The sequence below is a fragment of the Ranitomeya variabilis genome, chromosome 6 (assembly GCF_051348905.1).
Source record: "Ranitomeya variabilis isolate aRanVar5 chromosome 6, aRanVar5.hap1, whole genome shotgun sequence".
NCBI lineage: Eukaryota > Metazoa > Chordata > Amphibia > Anura > Dendrobatidae > Ranitomeya > Ranitomeya variabilis.
This window is the reverse complement of record NC_135237.1, coordinates 280,497,702-280,515,002: the sequence shown is the minus strand read 5'-3', so window position 1 is coordinate 280,515,002 and position 17,301 is coordinate 280,497,702. Positions and strand designations below refer to the sequence as shown.

The window sequence follows — 17,301 nt, the reverse complement described above, 5'->3', positions numbered from 1 at the left end:
ATGCGGGCATCAAAGCGGGGGTTCTGACCTCGGTCGTACTATCCTGTTCGAGGTCAGAAAGGGGTTAATGAACATGCTGCGTTTTTTACCGCAATGCGTTTTTTTCATGGAGAAAAGCGCATCATGGGCACAAAAATTGCAGAACGCATTCTAAATGATAGGATGCATATGTATGCGTTCTTTATGCGTTTTTATCGTGTTTTTATAGCGAAAAAATACAAAATAAACGCAACGTGTGCACACAGCCTAAAAGAGGTAATTCTTGAAGAATTAAAAAGGTTGAAGATGTTGCAATATGTTGCCAATTTGTTAGTTTTATACCTAGAAGACTTGGTGCTGTTCTTACAAATCATGGAGGTCATACAAAATACTAGATGTAGTAGTTTTTGATGTGGCATGTATTTATTTTTGCATGAATTAATTTGAGTAAAACAGAAGATTTTGTAACAAAAGTTTTATTATTAACCTTAATTTCAGGATGGTGAGTGGACTGCAAACTATGTCCTATGAGGAACTTTAAAGGGATCTGAGAATGTTTAGCTTGCAAAAAAGATAGCTAAGGGGAAAATTAATAGCTGTCTACAAATATCTGAAGGGATGTCTCAGTGTAGAGGAATCATCCTTATTTTTATTTGCATATGGAAACACGGGAAGTAATGGAAAGAAACCGAAAAGAGGGAAGATAAAGATTAGATATTAGGAAAAACTTTTTGACAATTAGAGCGATCAATGAGTGGAAGAGGCTGCCACGGCAAGTGGTGAGTTCTCCTTCAATGGAAGTCATCAAACTGAGGCTGGACAGACATCTGTCTGAGGTGGTTTAGTGAATCCTGCATGGAGCAGAGGGTTGGACATGATAATCTTGGAGGTCTCTTCCAACTCTAGCATTCTATGATTCTATTAAAAAAATGTTCCATGAAACACAGTCATGTCAGAATTTTGGAAATTGTTCTTGGAATCTGTGATAAATTGATTGCAACTTTACTTTTCAAATGGTTGTACTTTTCATGTATATACTATATGAGTGGACTAAATCAATCTGCTAACTACATTGACTCCCTACTATTTATTACATACAAAGGCACATATCCATACTAAATACTATATATACACAATTCCACAATATATACAAACAGGAAATATTGAGAATCTGCTATATACATCATACAGGATACACTGGGGCTTGTTAAGATTACAAATAAGATACACTGAGGCTGCTGTATGTACATCACATAAAATACACCAAAACTGCTGTCTATACACCCCATAGGAAACACTGAGACTGATATACATACATTGCATAGGAGATACTGAGACTTTTATATACATCACATAGGAAACACTGAGACTGCTGTTTACATCACAGCGGATATACCGAGACTGATGTGTACATCACATAGGCTTCACTGAGACTGCTCTATTGATGGCATAGGATACACTGAGTCTGCTGTGTACACCACGTAGGATATAATGTAACTGCTGTATATACATCACATAGGATATACTGAAACTGCTGTATGCAAATCACATAGGAGTTTCAGTATTTTTTTCTCTCCCATGTAGATTTAACAGAGCATTCTAATGTTTAAGAGACATAACAATTATAAGTTTAGAACCTTTCACATGTGGTTTTAAAAATGCTCTGTGCCTGCATATTACTATTTGATTTGTACCAATCATTCTTTTTTTTAAAGAATTAATAGGTGTTTACTATGATGTTGTACAATGATTGAATAGGATTTTCTTTACAAGTTTCTTGCTTTAACTTAGTAATTGCTTTTATGGGTCTTTATATAATAGATTTTTGAAATCTACTGTTATATTGGCCCTTACTCTAACTTAGAAGTTCCTGGAAATTAGTTGGGGGTTGGTGAGAAGAAAGAAAAAATGTGATCTTCAACAAATTCCAGGGGCTTTCCCAGATTGTTTATATATGTATAAACTTCATGGATATAGGCATTTCACTTACAAATTTAGGCAGTTTAAATATGAAAGCAAATAGCATATATCATAGCTGATAATAAGTAAAAGTACACACAGCTTAGTCACAACACTTAACATGACTTTGTTTAATTTTCTCTTGAGAATTTCCATAGCCTGTGATATTGGCAGTCCTAAAGACAATGCCTTCTTTACTCTAAGGCCACATTCACATGTTCAGTATATGGTCAGTATTTTTCATGAGTATTTGCAGGCCAAATTCAGGAGTGGGTGAAAAATACATAGGTGGTGAATCTGCTTCTAGTATACTTTTCCTCTAATATTTCCAGTCCAGATTTTGGCTTATAAATACTGATGTAAAATACTGACCAAATACTAAATGTGTGAAAGTGGCCTAAAAGTACTTTAATGGATTAATACAAGATTTTATTCCTTTAACATGCTTAATATCCTTTTTTTCTGTGATATTTCTTAGAGCCATCAATGCTATGATAACTCATCGAATGTAAGAAGCAGTCCATCAACATAGATCCTCTAAAATCCAAAATACCATATATACTCGAGTATTAGCCGACCCCCTAATTTTGCCACAAAAAACTGGGAAAACTTATTGACTCGAGTATAAGCCTAGGGTGGAAAATGCAGCAGCTACCGGTGAATTTCAAAAATAAAAATAGATGCTCCATACCGTTCATTATGGCCCCATAGATGCTCCATATAAAGCTGTGCCACATATAATGCTCTGCACCGTTCATTATGGCCCCATAGATGCTCCACATAAAGCTGTTCCATATATAATGCTCTGCACCGTTCATTATGGCCCCATAGATGCTCCACATAAAGCTGTGCCACATATAATGCTCTGTCTGCACCGTTCATTATGGCCCCATAGATGCTCCATATAAATCTGTGCCATATATAATGCTCTGCACCGTTCATTATGGCCCCATAGATGCTCCACATAAATCTGTGCAATATATAATGCTCTGCACCGTTCAGTATGGCCCCATAGATGCTCCTTATAAAGCTGTGCCATATATAATGCTCTGCACCGTTCAGTATGGCCCCATAGATGCTCCACATAAATCTGTGCAATATATAATGCTGCTGCTGCAATTAAAAAAAAAAATGACATACTCACCCGTCTCGGCGCCTCTCCGCACTGACTGTTCAGGCAGAGGGTGGCGCGCACACTAGTACGTCATCGCGCCCTCTGACCTGAACAGTCAGAGCAAGAGGACGGGAAGACGGAGCGGCACCCGGCATGTGGAACGTGGACAGGTAACAAAGGGATACTTACCTGTTCCCGGCGTCCCTGGCTCCTTATCCCGGACAGCTGGTCTCCAGGTGACGCAGCCTCTTCCTCTGAAAGCTGTCACCGTTACCTCTGATTAGAGGAATTAATATGCGGCTCCACCCCTATGGGAGTGGAGTCCATATTCATAACTTTAATGAGCGGTCCCATGTGACCGCTGAACAGGGGACGAGCTGCGGCACCGAAGACCATGGGACGGCCAGGAGCGCCGGGACTAGATGAGTATGCGACAGTCCTCTCTCCCCCTCACCCGCCAACCCCACCGCCGATCATGACTCGAGTATAAGCCAAGAGGGGCACTTTCAGCCCAAAAATTTGGGCTGAAAATCTCGGCTTATACTCGAGTATATACGGTAAATATAAGACATAGACTTATGTTGCTGTAATAAATACAGTGGAGAAAAAAGTATTTAGTCAGCCACCAATTGTGCAAGTTCTCCCACTTTAAAAAGATGAGTGGAAAATAAATATTTGGTCATTAATAGAGATAAGCGGTGTTCGAGTCGAACTGTTCGCCAATTTCAATTTCGAGCTGTTTTGGGCGGTGTTCGAGTCGTTCGACGAACCCGAACAATTTGCTTAAAATTCGGCTGTTCGAGTTTCTGTTCGATAACTGTTCGTTCACCAAAAGCCTAGCTTGATTTGCACATTAAAACTGTTCATCATTGTTAATGGACTGTCTCAGTGTATAGTGGGCGGGGGATAGATCTGTGCTGAAATAACGCCGTTCTCCATTTTTTTCCCCACATTTACAGAGGGGCGGTGCAGTCTCTCAGCCTATCAGCAGTGCGCACACACACAGCAAGGTGCATGTGATGCAGACAAGCAAGGGCATGTGTAATTGGCTGTGTATGTCACATGTCCTTGCCCTATAAGAACCAGCCATTTGCCCCATCCCCACCATTTCCTCACTGCTGCAGCTTAGTGTTAGACGGCACCGCTGCTGCTGTGGGCGCTATACAGACTAAGAGTGTTTTTTTTGGAGCAAATTGTCAGAGAGATAGGTTTAGGGAGTTGGGAGGAATCGGGACTAGTTGTAATATCAGCCCTTTTCAGGGTAGGTTACAGCAGTTCACAGCATTGTTTGACAGGCAGGTCTGAGCCAGTGCTGTGCAAGTGTTAGTCACAGCATTTGGTGTAATCTAGCTCAGCCAATCCTTTTGGGCTAGTAGCATTGTCTGATAGTCATCTGAGTAGCCCGCCTGTGAAGCTAACTACACCGCCTGTGTATCTCAATTTTTGCTGCATCCAACCCAGTAAATCGTTTTGGGGTTTTGGGCTTAGTAGCAGTGTCTGCACGTCAGCAGAGTAGCCCGCCTGTGAAACTAACTATAGCGCCTGTGTATCTCTATTTTCACTGCATCTAATCCAGTTAATAGTTTAGGACCTAGGAGCAGTGTCTGCACGTCAGCAGAATAGCCCGCCTGTGAAACTAACTATAGCGCCTGTGTATCTCTATTTTCACTGCATCTATTCCAGTTAATAATTTTGGGCCTAGGAGCAGTGTCTGCACGTCAGCAGAATAGCCTGCCTGTGAAACAAACTATACCGCCTGTGTATCTCAATGTTTACTGCATCTAATCCAGTTAATAGTTTTGGGCCTAGGAACAGTGTCTGCATGTCAGCAGAGTAGCCAGCCTGTGAAACAAAGTATACCGCCTGTGTATCTCAATGTTTACTGCATCTAATCCAGTTAATAGTTTTGGGCCTAGGAGCAGTGTCTGCACTGTCTGCGAGCCCTGGTGCAATACGTTATGTCATATAGCCTGGGCCAATGAGCTCAAGAGGTGGGGCAAATCACACTGCAGGAGTGGTCTCAGATCAGGGACCTATGTACCCTTCTGCACAGTTTTAAAATAACAACGAAGATGTTTAGTGCTGACTAGGACATTATCAACATGACCATTCCGGTGATTTACATGCTGGAGCACACCTTACACAGTGTTCGGAGTCGGGTGGTGGAACAAGAGGAGGAGAAGGAACAGGAGGAGTCGTATGCGGAAGGGATCATATCTCCAAGGTCAAGAAGGTTGGCAGCACCAAGGCGACTGGCATTGGAGGCTGGGGGAGAGGGATTACCGAGGGCGCATGTTAGCAGCCAAACTGTTGAGGAAGGTTCAGGAGGTGATGAAGAAGTGGAGGATGAACTGGCGCGTGGCATGGAAGATTCATCAGATGAGGGAGACCTTGATCAAATTTCTGTTGTGCGAGGTTGGGGGGAGAGGGCAGACGAAGGAAGCATGATTCTCACCTCGCCACCACCAAGACAACAAGGACTTGGTCCTCCTGGATGCGCAAGACACATGAGTGCCTTCTTGCTGCACTACCTGCAACATGACCCTCGGATTGTCAGAATCTGAAGTAATGCCAACTACTGGGTTGCTACACTCTTCGATCCCCGGTACAAAAGCAAATTTGGCGAAATAATTCCTGCCATAGAAAGGGATTCACGCATGCAGGAGTATCAGCAGAGACTATTACAGAATTTAACATCTGCTTTTCCACAAAACACCAGTGGTGCACGTAGTCAATCTCTGAGTTCTAACTTGCCAACCATGGGACTATCGAGTCATCACTCTAACCGTAACAGTAACATCGTATCTGGTGGTAACAGCAATTTTTTCCAATAGTTTCAAGATTTTTTTAGACCATCCTTTGCAAGGCCACAGGAGACAAGAAGTCTGACGCACAGCCAACGCCTAGAGAGGATGGTACCTCCAAGTTAACATCGATGCCATGACTGTGGAACTGGACCCTTGCTCATTTTGGGCTTCCAATCTTGAAAAATGGCCTGAGCTCGCCACTCATGCCTTGGAGATCTTGTTGTGCCCCGCAGCCAGCGTTCTCTCTAAACGTGTGTTCAGTGCTGCTGGTGGTGTGCTGACAGATAAGCACACGCGGCTGTCCAGTGACAATGTAGACAGACTAACGTTCATCAAGATGAACAAATCCTGGATCCGCAAGGACTTTTCTACCCCTGTGTCATCTTGGGGAGACTAAAAGATTGATGATTTTTGAAAATCACCTCGCCAACCGTTTTAAAAAAACTCTGGCGAAATTGATGCCACCAAAGTGGTGTCTGTGGCTGAATTTTTTTTTAAAATGGAGACTCTTTTATTTAGTCCCCTTGCTGAGTTTTACATGATGTTGTCATCGTCAATTCCAAGTGGGTGTGGTCATCTGCAGAGTTGTTTACTCATACTATGGCCTGGGATTCAGAGGTCTGCTCCAAAGCTTCAGTGTCTGCTAGTCAGCAGAGTAGCCCAGTCAATCACCGCCTGTTTACCTAACTACTATTTTGTAACGGCATCTAGCCCAGGAAATCCTTTTGGGCCTAGTAGAATTTAGTGCTACTCAGCAGCGTACCCCACCCATGAAGCAAGCTACATCGCCTGTTTACCTAACTACTATTTTGTAACGGCACCTAGCCCGGGAAATCCTTTTGGGCCTAGCAGAATTTGGTGCTACTCAGCAGCGTACCCCACCCATGAAGCAAGCTACACCACCTGTTTACGTAAGTACTATTTTATTACGGCACCTAGCCCGGGAAATCCTTTTGGGCCTAGCAGAATTTGGTGCTACTCAGCAGCGTACCCCACCCATGAAGCAAGCTACACCACCTGTTTACCTAACTACTATTTTGTAACGGCATCTAGCCCAGGAAATCCTTTTGGGCTTAGTAGAATTTGGTGCTACTCAGCAGCGTACCCCACCCATGAAGCAAGCTACACCACCTGTTTACGTAAGTACTATTTTATTACGGCATCTAGCCCAGGAAATCTTTTTGGGCCTAGTTGAATTTGGTGCTACTCAGCAGCGTACTTCACTCATGAAGCAAGCTACACCGCCTGTTTACCTAACTACTATTTTGTAATGGCATCTAGCCCGGGAAATCCTTTTGGGCTTAATAGAATTTAGTGCTACTCAGCAGCGTACCCCACCCATGAAGCAAGCTACACTGCCTGTTGATCCAATTACTAATTTTTAACTGCATCTAGCCCAGGAAATCGTTTTGTACCTAATAGCATTTTGTGCTAAACAGCACAGCACCCCAGCCATGAAGCAAGCTACACCACCTGTTTACCTATGTACTATTTTTTAATGGCATCTGGCCCAGGAAATCCTTTTGGGCCTAGTAGAATTTGGTGCTACTCAGCAGCGTACCCCACCCATGAAGCAAGCTACACCGCCTGTTTACCTAAGTACTATTTTTTAATGGCATCTAGCCCAGGAAATCCTTTTGGGCCTAGTAGAATATAGTGCTACTCAGCAGCGTACCCCACCCATGAAGCAAGCTACACTGCCTGTTTACCTAACTACTATTTTGTAACGGCATCTAGCCTGGGAAATCCTTTTGGGCCTAGTAGAATTTAGTGCTACTCAGCAGCGTACCCCACCCATGAAGCAAGCTACACCACCTGTTTACCTAACTACTATTTTGTAATGGCATCTAGCCCAGGAAATCCTTTTGGTCCTAGTAGAATTTAGTGCACCTCAGCAGCGTACCCCACCCATGAAGCAAGCTACACCGCCTATTTACCTAACTACTATTTTGTAACGGCATTTGGCTCAGGAAATCCTTTTGGGCCTAGTAGCAATTTCTGCTACTCAGCAGAGTACCCCACCCATGAAGCAAGCTACACTGACCTTCTTTCTTTCTCAATCTAACCCCTAGGCTCTGGGGTGTCCACTCTCCCTCCAGCTCTCTCCTTCTCACAGGTGGAGTACCGCGTGTTTTCACACTGTGGCGAATCTTTTGGGCCCAGGCATAAGAAGTTGTCAAGGTAATGGATAATATGTGCCGCCTTACAAACGTCCATGACGACCCTTTCGAGGAAGCAACTAAACACCTCAAATAGTGAATAGGATATGGAGCACCACATGGGCAAACAGCGATCTATGTAGTATGCTCCTTCACAGAAGCAGCCCAATGGGAGGACACTATTCGAAGGCACAGGTAGTAACCGGAACACCCCCTCAATGTCTGTTTTGGCAATTAGGGTGCCCCTTACCAACTTCTTGACCCGCCTGATTGCCTCGTCAAAGGAGGTACAGTACATAGTACTGTACTTGGTTCAACATCGATGTTGTTGTTTACTGACCTGCCCCTTGGATATGACAAATGGTGGATTAGTCTGAATGTATTGGGTTCATTTTTTGGCACAACTCACAATGGGGGTACCACTACGTCTTTTAAGGAAAGTGTTCTGAATGGACCCGCCACCATTCTACCTAAAGATATTTATTTTTTTATTTTTTTTGTCAAGACATCTGGGCGTTGGTAGAGTGAGTTTAGATTTTTGCTCCAGCCTTTCTTGATTTTAGAAGGGCATGACATGCCTATATCTGTGTCTCCTCCTCCTTTTACTCCTCCACCTCTTTTCTTTTTGCATGACTATATGTAGTTGTGACTTTTCCATGTGTTTGTTGTGTCTTCTGAGCAGTTTGTCAGCTTTTGGACACCTTTTAAGGTGTTTTCTATGTGTTTTCCATGTGTTTGTATGTGTTTGTGTTTGCCTGCCATTGGTTTCAATGGGGTTTGACGGTGTTCGTCGAACATTCGACGAACAGTTCGTCGAACACGTCCCTGTTCGACGAACCGAACCGAACCCGAACACTAGGGAGGTGGCTCATCTCTAGTCATTAACAAACGTTCATCTCAATATTTTGTTATATATCCTTTGTTGGCAATGACAGAGGTCAAACGTTTTCTGTAAGTCTTCACAAGATTTGCACATGCTGTTGATGTTATGTTGGCCCATTCCTCCATGCAGATCTCTCCTAGAGCAATGATGTTTTGGGCCTATCGCTGGGCAACACTGACTTTCAATTCCCTCCAAAGGTTTTCTATGGGGTTGAGATCTAGAGAATGGCTAGGCCACTCCAGGACCTTAATATGCTAATTACGAAGACACTCCTTCATTGTCTTGGCGGTGTGCTTGAGATCATTATCATGCTGAAAGACCAATCCACATTTCATCTTCAATGCCCTTGCTGATGGAAGGAGGTTTGCACTCAAAATCTCACATGGCCCCATTCATTCTTTCATGTACACGGATCAGTCGCCTGGTCCCTTTGCAGAGAAACAGCCCCAAAGCATGATGATGCCACCCCCCAGGCTTCACAGTAGGTATGGTGTTCTTTGGATGCAACTCTGCAGTCTGTCTCCTCCAAACACAATGAGTTTTGTTTCTACCAAACAGTTCTACTTTGGTTTCATCAGACCATAAGACATTCTCCCAATACTCTTCTGGATAATCCAAATGCTATCTAGCAGACTTCAGATGGGCCTGGACATGTATTTGCTTAATCTGGGGGACATGTCTAGCACTGCAGAATCTGAATCACCTGTGGCGTACTGTACTACTGGTGGTAGGCTTTGCTACTGTGGTCCCAGCTCTATGCAGATCATTCGCTAGGTCCCCCCATGTGGTTCTGGGATTTTTGCTCACCGTTCTTGTCATTATTTTGACCCCACGGGGTGAGATCTTGTGTGGAGCCCCAGATCGAGGGAGATTATCAGTGCTCTTGTGTGTCTTCCATTTTATTATGCCTATTGCAGATTTAGTCTTCCCAGCCTGGTGCAGGGCTACAATTTTGCTTCTAGTGTCCTTCGACAGCTCTTTGGTCTTCACCATAGTGGAGTTTGGAGTGTGACTTTTTGAGGTTGTGGACAGGTGTCTTTTATACTGATAACAAGTTCAAACAGATGCCATTACTACAGGTAATGAGTGGAGGACAGAGGAGCCTCTTAAAGAAGAAGCAACAGGTCTGTGAGAGCCAGAAATCTTGCATGTTTTTAGTTGGCCGAATACTTATTTTCCACCATAATTTGAATAAATCTTGCCAAATCAGACAGGGTGATTTTCTGGATTTGTTTCCTCATTTTGACTCTCATAGTTGCGGTCTACCTATGATTTCAATTACAGACCTCTCTCATCTTTTTAAGTGGGAAAACTAGCACAATTGGTGGCTGATTAAATATTTTTTTTCTCCACTGTAGGTGAACATCACAATAAGTATGCACAATGGTGCTTGAAAGTTCTTGATCTTTTAAGAATTTTCCATACTTCTCCATAAATTTGCCTCCTAAACGATTTTCACACCAATCCAAAAACTAAAAAGAATCCCCATCATTTATTAAATTAGGAAAATTATCCAATATCACATTTGTGGGTAGCAAAATTATGTGAACCTTTACTGATTGTACAGTATATGAAGCAATAATGGCATCTGAAGGTTTCCAATGATCGTTGATGGGTCCTGCATATCAACTCTGTTAAATTTGGGGTTTTCTCCCATGACCTGTTTGATTCAGGTCCCCTTACCCAACATTTCTAAAAGATTAAAGTCAGGACTCTATTTTGGTCTTATCCATCCACAAATCATTGTTCCAGTAGCCTTGTGGTTTGATCAAGTGATCTGTAGCAAGCTGCAGCAAACTATTGATAACTGCAGATGGACTCCTTTTGCAGAGCGGTGGCTTCCCTGACAAATTTGCTATGCACACCATTATTGTTCAGTGTCCTCAAGATGGTGGACTCAGGAACATTATAATTAGCTAAAAGAGAAGTGTGAAAAAGGCCCTTAGTTTCCTGGAGCTTACCTTGGGTTTCCTTGTGACTTTGCTTTTGGGCAGATCTTTATTGTGTGACCATGCCTGGAGAGGATAATAATTTTTTTAATATCTTCTATTTCTTTACAATTTGTCTGACTGTGAATTGGAGGCATCCAAATTCTTTAGAGATGGTTTTTCAACCCTTTCCAGCCTGATGAGCATTAACAAGAACAAGTCAAATTTCCTTTGTTTGTGCCATGAAACACTTCCACAAACGTGTTGTGAAGATCAGACTTCGATAGATACGGTACCTTTTCTTTAAATAAAACAGGCCACCCACGATTGCCAAACCATTGATTGAAAATACTAGCCTTTATTTTCACCTTCAGATAAATCCAGTAATCATTTGACAACATACTCCTAATCAAGTGTTACAGCCTGTACTTCCTGAATTCCTATTAAAAAGCAACAAGAAACAGGTGTTAGGTACAGCATTGCAAGCATATTAGTTTTTAAAGCAGGGTTATTTTCATATTCACAAAATGTAAGAAAATAAAATTGAATATGAGAACACAATAAAGAGACACTAGAAAGCCCCTTTATTTTTTCCCAGAAATCAACATTACAAGTAGAGACAAGAAACCTTGTAATATATACAGTGTACGTACCAATATAGAATAAAAACTCACCTCTTCTTCCCCCAGTCTACTGACTTAATCATGTATTCTCAAAAACTGCTCAAAAAGATCTTCAGATACAGTGGGGCAAAAAAGTATTTAGTCAGTCAGCAATAGTGCAAGTTCCACCACTTAAAAAGATGAGAGGCGTCTGTAATTTACATCATAGGTAGACCTCAACTATGGGAGACAAACTGAGAAAAAAAAATCCAGAAAATCACATTGTCTGTTTTTTTATCATTTTATTTGCATATTATGGTGGAAAATAAGTATTTGGTCAGAAACAAACAATCAAGATTTCTGGCTCTCACAGACTTGTAACTTCTTCTTTAAGAGTCTCCTCTTTCCTCCACTCATTACCTGTAGTAATGGCACCTGTTTAAACTTGTTATCCGTACAAAAAGACACCTGTGCACACCCTCAAACAGTCTGACTCCAAACTCCACTATGGTGAAGACCAAAGAGCTGTCAAAGGACACCAGAAACAAAATTGTAGCCCTGCACCAGGCTGGGAAGACTGAATCTGCAATAGCCAACCAGCTTGGAGTGAAGAAATCAACAGTGGGAGCAATAATTAGAAAATGGAAGACATACAAGACCACTGATAATCTCCCTCGATCTGGGGCTCCACGCAAAATCCCACCCCGTGGGGTCAGAATGATCACAAGAACGGTGCGCAAAAATCCCAGAACCACGCGGGGGGACCTAGTGAATGAACTGCAGAGAGCTGGGACCAATGTAACAAGGCCTACCATAAGTAACACACTACGCCACCATGGACTCAGATCCTGCAGTGCCAGACGTGTCCCACTGCTTAAGCCAGTACATGTCCGGGCCCGTCTGAAGTTTGCTAGAGAGCATTTGGATGATCCAGAGGAGTTTGGGGAGAATGTCCTATGGTCTGATGAAACCAAACTGGAACTGTTTGGTAGAAACACAACTTGTCGTGTTTGGAGGAAAAAGAATACTGAGTTGCATCCATCAAACACCATACCTACTGTAAAGCATGGTGGTGGAAACATCATGCTTTGGGGCTGTTTCTCTGCAAAGGGGCCAGGACGACTGATCCGGGTACATGAAAGAATGAATGGGGCCATGTATCGTGAGATTTTGAGTGCAAACCTCATTCCATCAGCAAGGGCATTGAAGATGAAACGTGGCTGGGTCTTTCAACATGACAATGATCCAAAGCACACCGCCAGGGCAACGAAGGAGTGGCTTCGTAAGAAGCATTTCAAGGTCCTGGAGTGGCCTAGCCAGTCTCCAGATCTCAACCATATAGAAAACCTTTGGAGGGAGTTGAAAGTCCATGTTGCCCAGCAACAGGCCCAAAACATCACTGCTCTAGAGGAGATCTGCATGGAGGAATGGGCCAACATACCAACAACAGTGTGTGGCAACCTTGTGAAGACTTACAGAAAACATTTGACCTCTGTCATTGCCAACAAAGGATATATTACAAAGTATTGAGATGAAATTTTGTTTCTGACCAAATACTTATTTTCCACCATAATATGCAAATAAAATGATAAAAAAACAGACAATGTGATTTTCTGTTGTTTTTTTTTCTCAGTTTGTCTCCCATAGTTGAGGTCTACCTATGATGTAAATTACAGACGCCTCTCATCTTTTTAAGTGGTGGAACTTGCACTATTGCTGACTGACTAAATACTTTTTTGCCCCACTGTATGTCTTCAGTGCATAATCGGTTCACAGCAACTGTATATAAAAATTTATGGAGAGAGGAAGAGGATAGAGCTGGAGGGAGGCAAAGCTGGAGGAGCTGGAGGAAGACAAAGCTGGAGGAATTGGAGGAAGACAAAGCCGGAGGAGCTGGACGAAGACAAAGTCAGAGGATCTGAATGGAGACAAAGCTGGAGGAGCTGGAGGGAGACAAAGGCAAAGAGCCAAAAAGAGAAGCTGTGGCAGCATACAGTGATTACACCTGCAATGTCAGGTCCAAGTCATACAATGGCCAAAAATAGTATTATTACACATGCACACAAGCATAACAGTCTATTGTGAAATCATCAGTAGAATAGAAGAACAGCATCCAAACTCAAGTGAAGTAAAAATTATTTTTATTCTGCCAAGTACAGTGCAACGGTTCAACAATCCCAGACTTTATCAAGCATACCACCATAATGCAAATAGCAGATTTAAATAGCATTACTATTAGTGACACATCAATAGGAACAAGTATCACCTCTCCCTTCCTAACAACTCCGCTTACAAATCAGCACATAACATCTAAAAACTCCATGCACAGCATATATATTACATATAGTATGAATTAAAAGATATTGGTATACATTGCAGCAATTGAAAACATACAGATCACATGTTTCAAATGTCATAAAATGAATACAAAATGTCAGAATCCCGACTGCGTCTGCCTCCTTGTAGCTATATCCAACAAAAAGTCCTTCAATCCAGACAGTCCCTGGATATGAGGTAATGTTGTGCATCCTGATATTGACCAATCCAAGATCAGATCTCATTGCGTTAGACTGTCACATGACTCGCTAGTCGCTACACTTATATTGTATATTCAGGAAAAGAGCTAACTCAGAACTATGGTGATTAAGTCGCCTAACTGTAAACAGAGGTCACATGACCGCAGTTCCTGAATGTTAAAGGTAATCAGTAAAAGAGCTATAGCAATACCATGGTGATTAAGTCACCTGACTGTGAATATTGGTCACATGACCATAGGTCCTACATGTTAAAGGTAAAGAACTGCTGCACAATGAAAAAGTAAAAGAAGAAAACAGCATAAAGAAAAGAAAGTGGGAAGAAAAGTAAATATATAAATTTTAAGCTTAATCAGAAAAAGGAAGGAAAAAGCAAAGCGAAAGGAGGGGAGACAAAAAGGGGCGAATAGACCTTTCCAGAGAACCGCTCACCAGACAATCCAGTCAACCTTTCATTCTAATGTCCCATAGATGATAGTCTAAAAATTGGAAAAACAAAAATTAATAAAAACATAGTGAATCAGAAACCACAGCAAAATATACATAATATTATCATAAACATCCAAGGATATTATATTCCAAATTAAAACCTCTCTAACTCTAACTCTAACTTAGAAATCCAGCAAAGTTACTTTTTCTTTAAGATTTTTAATCTATGTCGTCCTCTCCTCTATATCAGCACACTGTCTATCACCCTGAATCTAAGCTGATTGACCAAGTGCCGATATTCAATGAAATGTTTTGGCATTGGTAAAATCATCAAGGTCCATCCTAATTGTACTTTTGTGTTTGCTAATACGCACCCATATTTCCATAGTGGTCTCACCCACATAGAAAAGCCCACAAGGACAGGATACTAAATAAATTGCAAAATTAGAGGAACATGTATATCTGTCCTTTATTTTGTATTTCTTACCACTCCGGAGGTGCAAAAAAGAGTCACCCTTCAACATGTTACCACAGCAATCACACCCTAAACATGTAAAATTGCCCATTTTAGGGGTGCTTAATGTTGTTTCTATTGATCTTTTACTAGACTCAATATCTGACAAAACCTGTCCTTTAAGTTGCTTCCTCATCTACAGGATAAAAGAGGGGGGATTTAACATTTTCATTTATAGGGTGTCCGCTAGATTAAAGTGACCAGTGCTTTTTTAATTCTCCATCCATCTTTCCGCTAAACGGGCAATATGTAGACACAAATGGAAGCCTCCCTGTTTAAACTGGATGACTTTTAACTTTCAAAAGATCCTCGTGTATCAAATGTAATGCCTTCGTTTTAAACCTAGTCATCTCCAGATTTGGGTACCCCCTTGACACAAATTTATAGCACATTTCTTCCAACCTGTTGTCCACCATAGACTCATCAGACACTATCCTCCTTACTCTGATAAGCTAAGCTGACTCCAGGGTAGTGATGCAATCATTTGTAAAGGATGTTATTTTTATCAGTTGATGTCAAGCACAAATGAGTACATAGGTAGTATAAGGGGTAACGTTTCTCCTTATGGAGAGTGACATACCAGCTGGCTTGTCAAGGTAAGGAGGCTTATTTACCTTGACAAGCCAGCTGGTATGTCACTCTCCATAAGGAGAAACGTTACCCCTTAGACTCCAGTCCAGAGCCTCTCACCTAGCCAAATCAGTTCTCATGCTTCGCACTGAAGAGGGCCAACAGCCCAAAACACCGTGTCTGCGAATTGAGATACTGATTTGGCTTTTATCCTAAGTCATATGATGGTGACTTGTAGGATCGCTACTTCCAACAGGTGGCGCTATAGAGTTTAAGTCCTCTTTTTCTCAGAAGAGGCAATTTGCATACCTAGGTAGCCACATTCCTGGTAAACAAGTGTCCAAAAACTGCAAGCTCAATTGAAAGATAGTTAAAGTGAACTGAAATTTAGTATAGACCCCATTCACCTCAGATTGAAAAGCAAGAAGTTATTCCATACTCCCTTCTCATAAAAAGAAAACATTGTCAATGTAGCGCCACCAGCTACGGACATGGCACCACCTTGGAAACCTGTACACGAGCCTGTCGTCTACATGGCTGGCTTCAAGGAAGGTACAGGCAAAGGAAGTAGATGACCTTAGGGAAGTTGTTTTAGAGTCTTATTCTGGGCATAAGAAGGACAGGCAGAGAAGAAATCTGCAATATCCTTAAGCAGGTTAGGCCACCAATACTATCGGGAGATAAGGAGGGCCTTTTTCCTTAGACCGGCATGCCCTTGCTGGTGCTTCGTCTCCTGGTCAGAAGACAGGATCAAGAGAGGGCATCCTCCTTGACATTTTTATCTGCTGGAAGAAAGTGGAGAAAGAACTTGAAGCAGGCAAAATAGAGATACCACCTGGCTTGTTGTGGGTTGAGTCGGTGTGCGCACTGCAGATATGCCAGATTCTTGTGGTCAGTGTATATGACAACAAGAGATATAACTCCCTCTAGCAAGAAATGTCACTCTTCCAAAGCCAGTTTAATTGCCAACAGTTCTCAATCTCATATAGAATAATTCCATTCTACAGATGAGAAGATCTGGGAAAACAAGCCGCAGGTCACCATGTGGTCTGAAAAAGACTTTCAGGCGAGAACGACTCCAGCCCCAGAAGAAGCATCCACCTCCAAAAAGAACTGTTTGTTGCCGTTTGGATGATACAGCATAGGAGTTGAGGAGAAAGCCTGTTTCAAAGACACAAAGGTGTTCTCTGCTTCAGAAGACCATACCTTAGGATTGGCCCGCTAGTGGGTCAGGGCTGAAATTGGAGCCATCCAGGAGGATAAATGAGGGATAAACTGACGATAGTAGTTTGCAAAGCCGAAGAACTACTGGATAGCTTTCAGACTATCAGGCCAAGGCCACTTCAAAATGGTGGACACTTTTTCAGGATTCATCTTCAGGCCGGTCTTGAAGATTATGTACCCCAGAAAAGGGAGAGAGGTCTGCTCAAAAATGCATTTTTCAAATTTGGCGTATGGATGGTTCTTCTTAAGCCTCTGCAGAACCTAGTGAACATCTTTTCGATGTGAAGGCAAACCAGGAGAGAACACGACACATATAAAGAAGATAAACCAGTTTTGACACCCTTATGTACATACGTTTTTGGTAGATATTTAAAAAAAATATATTTTTGCATATTTTAAACTATTTTAATGGATTAACAAAAGTTATGTGTTATTCCTCTAACACACTTACATATAGCTGACTCTTTAGAGGGTATCTGGCTTTATAGATTAAATAAAAAAAGCAGCCATGCTAACTAACACCAGGTTAGAATACCAATGCACTAGCAGGATGCAAAAGACCCCCCATGATAAAGGTGAGGACAGCAAAGGTGCAAAAT

The 17,301-nt window shown here is 42.0% G+C and overlaps 1 long non-coding RNA gene across 1 annotated transcript in view; it reads left to right on the top strand.

The window, feature by feature from the left end:
- The window catches only part of LOC143781101 (uncharacterized), a 149,574-nt gene that overhangs the window by 67,874 nt on the left and 64,399 nt on the right, over positions 1-17,301 (top strand). The gene's annotated exons all lie outside the window — the stretch shown is intronic.